Here is a 6,000-nt window from a genome sequence, read left to right as displayed (position 1 = left end):
TTCCTTCCTTCCTTCCTTCCTTCCTTCCTTCCTTCCTTCCTTCCTTTCGACAGGCTTTCTGTGTGTAGTATGTAGCCCCTGGCAGCCCTGAAATTTGCTCTCTACACCAAGCTGGCCTCGAACTCAGTGATGCTCCTACCTCTGCCTCCCAACTGCTGAAATGGAAGGGGTGGTGCTACCACTGCCCAGCTTTTTATATACTAATATAAAACTATTGCCAAAGTAAGACATTAGAAGATAGACAATCTCTCTATTTCGTTCAAAGAATATATATAAGTATCTCTATGAGAAAATATAAGAGGTAAATTATGTTGAGTTAGCTTGGCAAGAAATCAGTGTAGGGTAACAGAGATGTGACAAAATTACTCTCTGTCTTTGGTTTTGGACCTTTTGAATTTTGGACATTTGAATATGTCACCTGTGGAAACCAAATGAAATTACAATTTTCAATATGTAGGCTATTTTAAAATAGCCTCGATTATTTTCATCTCAAGTCTTACTTTTCTCCCTATTGCAAAAGCAGTATGAGATCCTCCCTGTATTACTAGCATTCTGGTTTAATTCTGTAATGCTTAAGAAATCAAATCTGTTATTCCCGCTAGGATGGGAAGGGCTGTCAGCATGTGTGGGCAGCAGTGGCAAAGGGCTTTTGAATGTAAGCCATGTAAACTAAATTCTAGAGTCGATTGGAATACAAACTCATGGTTGATATAGGAGATGGTTTATGTCAGTCATAATTGTAAATGTACCTCATGATAGAAGTGGGCCCAAGCTCTAGGCCCAATTTCTTAGACTGTTCTGCCATCCTGACTTGGGGGCAAGATTCTGTATCCAGTTTGTGATATCCAACAACAGACCAAGGATCTGAACAGAGAGGGGAAAGAGACATTCATATGGCTACCCAAACTGTGTCTGACTGCTTCTACATGTGTGTGTTACTGAGGTAGATAGAATGGGCACACTCCTGGTCTTCATATTAGGAAGTGTAATATTGTTGGAGTAGGTGTGTCACTGTGAGCGTGGCCTTTAATACCCTTGTCCTAGTTGCCTGGAAGTCAGTATTCTGCAAGCAGCCTTCAGATGAAGATGTAGAACTCTCATCTCTGCCTGTACCATGCCTTCCTGGATGCTGCCATGTTCTCACCTTTATGATAATGGACTGAACCTCTGAACCTGTAAGCCAGCCCCAATTAAATGTTGTCCTTAGAAGAGTTGCCTTGGTCATGGTATCTGATCACAAAACCCTAACTAAGACAGTATTTGTAAATATATTTTGAGTCTGAGTCTTATTTTTGGGAGCATGGAGCTGGGAGGAAGAGCCAGGGCCAAACTTGAACACATGAGAATCTGAGTTCTACCCCTAATACTCACATTAAAATGAAAAGCCAGGATTGATGGTTTGGGTGAGTTTCATCACTGTCACAAAAACCAAGGCATACTGTTCCTGAGGAATGCTACCTGAGGTTGCTCTTTGGCATCCCCCCCCCCCACACACACACACATCATACACACACACACACTTAAGAAAATGGAGTGGGCTACGTGCACCATAAAGACCGGGTACCATGTGATAAGTCTACTTTCATCTGAAGTCTCTGTTGCTCTCTATCATCCTATGTTATTATCATTTCTTTTGACCCAGATTAATCTAGAACCAGAAAATTGTGATGGAATTATGAAATTATTCAAGATGCATAGCTCACAAACCTAATTGATCATTATATGAAGATATACTTATCCTAACAAAACCCACATCTTTTCAAGGACATCACATCTCCTACTGTGGGGCCATCTGTCTTAGTATTGAAAATTTGGGTACTATTTAAATGAATAAATCTATAAATGGAATCTTAGCATGGCAAGTGGCTTCAGTGGCCTTTCTTCACTGAGTAAAAATGGCGTTTTAGGTGGATCTGCAAGAGGCCCAAGCCAGTAGCTCTGCACACCTAAATCTCCAGATGCAGGTATGGCTTTTGCAACTTCCAAAGACAATAATCCTCAATGGTGCTTAGATTTCAGTTGTGTGCTAACATCTGCCTTTACCTCATTTTTTGATTATTCATTCAATTACATGCATATATGTGTGTGTATATATGTATGTATGTATAGACAGACAGACAGTCAGACACACACACACACGATACAGAAAATACAGGCACACCAAAGGTAAATAAAATAAAATCCTAGTTCTATAGCCCAGGCTGCCCTCAAATTCAGTATGTAATCTAGGCTGACCCCTAATTTTCTATATACTACTATATGTAATCTAGCCTTGAACTCAGAGCAATCTTCTGTCTCAGCTGTCCAAATGCTAGGATTAGAGGCATGCACAATTATTCTGAGCTTCAAGGACAAATAGTTATAGTCTCAAAGATAATTTCTACAAAGGGAAGCTGGGTATTGTGATGCAGACCTTTAATCCTAGCACTAGAGAGGCAGAGCCAAGTGAATCTCTTCAGTTCGAGACCAGCCTGTTCTACATAATGAGTTCAAGGCTATCTATCTTGAGAGAGAGAGAGAGAGAGAGAGAGAGAGAGAGAGAGAGAGAGAGAGAGAGAGAGAGGTTTCCCTACATATAACACAGTCTGTACGAGTCTATATTAAATGGGAATAACTGGATAGATTTTTGTGCAGACGTTCTCCGCCTCCCACCCCACTCATCCTTCTGTTTCTGAGCCTTCCCAGATTCATACAGGTCTGTAAGGAACAGCATCCATTACTGTAACCTTTTCAAGTGACAGCACTTTCTTCCTACACAAGATACTGAAACCACGGAATTATTAAGGAGTGTGAATGTGAATGTGTGTGTACATGTATGTGCTTGTACAACATGGGGAGAGTTTTATTTTTCCTGTATGTACTTAACCCAGTTCTTTAAGGATCTGGGTTTATTTATTGTTCAACCCAGTGATTTGTTTCAGGTTATTAAAAAATATTATGCAATCACAGATGTTGTACCTATATGGGAAATAATCAGCCATGCATATCAAATAAAATACAGGGAATAGAAAGAAGATATTTTGTTTGATGCAGAGAAAAAAGATAAGCAAGTTTAAATAAGAATTATTACACTGTATAATACACTATCATGCTTATAAAGCATAGAATGCTAGTATATGATGACTTAATGTATTTTATTCTTTTTACGATATGTATTTTAACTTAAAATGATTAGCTAGACTCCAATCTCCCAACTATATACACACACATATTCTCTCTCTCTCTCCCTCTCTCTCTCTCTCTCTCTCTCTCTCTCTCATTTTTCAAGCTAGGATCTCACTATGTAGCTCTGTCTGTCCTAGACCTCACTATGTAAACCAGCCTGGCTTCAAATTCATAAAGACCTGCCTGTCTCTGAGTCCAGTCTCTGACTTCAAGCGCTGAAATTAAAGCTATGTGCCACCACACCTGGCTAAATATGGATCTTTCTGCCTCTCTGTCCATTAGTTTATTAAATTATTCATTGACATGTTTAACAGATAACCATTGACGATGGCTAAACGAGCTGATGCTTAAAACTGCAAGATGATGAAGAGAACTCTCTTCTTCACAGAATCGAGGACTGTTAAAACAGAGTTGCACGAAGAAACAAACAGCCCTAAGTGGAATTCAAACAGAGGCAACACTAGAATACTCCACTTCTGAATATGGGAGTGGGAAGGCAGGGTGGCAGCGTGCGGCTAGCGGCAGGTGAATTCACAGAGGCCGTGTGCTCAAGCTAGGTCTTGACAGTTAAACAGTGATGGGATTGATTCCATTGTACCCTGAGGATGGAGTTCATGAGATTCCAATGCCTACAGCATGGGCCATTTCAGGGGACCACGGTTAGTTGATGATGGTAGGATGGAGGTGATGCCATTGAAGCATCCAAGATGTCAGAGATAGGGAGCAAAGCTGTTATATGTCACCTGGTCAGCTTTGACTGTTCAGTTTTCTTGTGGTAGTAGAAGGGTTTGTTATCCATGTAGTAAGAACATTCCCATCCACGTTAAAATTTTCACCTAAATTAGGAACTTACATTGGCTTTAGAACTGGCACATGTGATCATGTGAAGTCTCCCTTCCCTTGCTTAGCAGCAGTAAGCCAAATAAATAAACAGTACATGTGTGCATTGATTTTGGCTAACAGGTAAGTTCTGTGCTTACGATGCCTGAAGTAGGTAGGGGAGTAAGTTAGGTGTATTTATCAGGGATCATCGTAGTTAAACAACAGAAACTCACTTCATTTGAAAGACAACAAACTGACTCTTAAAACATGTCTAGTGATTCACCTGTATTGTCAGGAACAGCTTGATCCAGCTTTAAAGGGATTTAGTATTCTGACCTCCTCTTTCTCTCTTGTCTACCATTCCTGTGTTGAGGATATGTCAATTTACCCTCTCCTGTGTTGAAGTGTAGAGAACAGAAAGTGGTCTCTCTCTCTGATGGTTCCTGCATGTTTTAACGCTCTGATTTGGCTCCCAAGTCTGGCCAGTTGGAAATAGATAAGCATTGCCTTTGATTCAAATGAATTCGGCAGGTGTAGCGTTTGCATGATGGCATCTCACCGGACACACCTGGATGCTTGCATCATGAGATCATGGGACTCCTTTGCTAAGTCTACCCTGCTAAGTCTACTACTTCTTTCATAATTACTCCTTTGAGTATCAGCTCTGAGTGACTTGTTTGTCCTTTGGCTAACCTGGATCCTTGTCAGTTTCATTTTGTACTTCTGTTTGGCCAGGGCCCTTTTTCTAGGTGCAGAGAAATCCTTTTCCATGCTTGAAGTTTTTTCTGGATGGTGGTATATGTCTGTGTGTGTGTGTATGTGTGTGTGTGGTATGAATGTATGTATGTGCTATATGAATGTATGTGTGTGTGATATGTATGTATAACATGTATGCCTATATGTATGTAATATATGATGTCAAGGAGATAAGTGATGTGTGTATGTGCATTTGTGTGTAATGTGTACATGATATGTGTCTACAGTATTTGTGTAATGTGTGTTTATGGTGTGTGTGATATGTGTGTGATGTGTGTATGTATGGTATGATGTGATACCAGAGTGATGCATGTGCATGGATGTATGTGGTGTGTGTGTGTGTGTGTGTGTGTGTGNGTGTGTGTGTGTGTGTGTGTGTGTGAGAGAGAGAGAGAGAGAGAGAGAGAGAGAGAGAGAGAGAGAGAGAGAGAGATGTCAGGGGATGTGTGTGTGTGATGTGCAGTGTCAGAGAGATGTGTATGGGCATGCATGTGTGATATTGTGGGCAAGTGACACGAGCGTGTGTGTGTGTGTGTGTGTGTGTGTGTGAGGAGCGAATGCATGTGTACAAATGTGTATTATTTGTTTTTTTCATTTTCATTACCCATAAAAAGGTGTAGGGTGAGGTTTAGGGGTTCAGGCTTGTGCCACAGCTTATTCAGGAGGATGCCTGAGGCAGGAGGACCACAAGTTCAAGACCTGCTGAGCTACAGTGTTCCCAACCAGCTAGGAAACTTAATAAGACCTTGTCTCATAATAGAAAGTTAAAAAAAAAACAACCCCCCCAAAAAAACCAAAAAAACCCTTCCAAGAATTTAGAACTTTATGAAGCAAAGTTAGAAACCCTTACAGACCCTTTCTGTTTGCCTTGATCTTGGAGCTGTGAATGAGCAAAGAAGCAACAGCAGAAAATATGTAGAGAAGTAAAACGCAGATATCCTCGAGAGTAGAACTACTTCTCTGGAGATACGTGATGCTTCAAACTACTAATCCCAAATTCTTGTGCTTTTTTCCTGTGTTTTAGGATCTGCGAAGCAGATCCCAATGCAGAGAGCATTGACAAATAAGCTGGAGAAGAGTGGGCCTTGTGGAAGATGTGTAATGTAAATTAAGCCTTGACAGGTATTACATGCCACCCTTTTCATTAGCATAAAATTTATGTCTGAGCCTTGGTTAAGGATTTGCCAGGTTCTGACTAATGTTCAGTAAAGTTACACAATATTTTGTGTTTATAATTTTTAATTACGCTCTTGGCAA

At 40.5% G+C, this 6,000-nt stretch overlaps 1 long non-coding RNA gene across 1 annotated transcript in view; it reads left to right on the top strand.

The window, feature by feature from the left end:
* Positions 1-6,000, top strand: part of LOC110307984 — a 47,468-nt gene that overhangs the window by 40,109 nt on the left and 1,359 nt on the right. Inside the window, exon 2 of the long non-coding RNA XR_002379493.1 lies at positions 5,768-5,865. This is a non-coding gene — a long non-coding RNA (uncharacterized LOC110307984). The remainder of the gene's footprint in view (positions 1-5,767; positions 5,866-6,000) is intronic.

The sequence above is a fragment of the Mus caroli genome, chromosome 2, assembly GCF_900094665.2.
Source record: "Mus caroli chromosome 2, CAROLI_EIJ_v1.1, whole genome shotgun sequence".
NCBI classification, from domain to species: Eukaryota; Metazoa; Chordata; class Mammalia; order Rodentia; family Muridae; genus Mus; species Mus caroli.
This window is presented reverse-complemented; position numbering and strand designations above follow the sequence as displayed.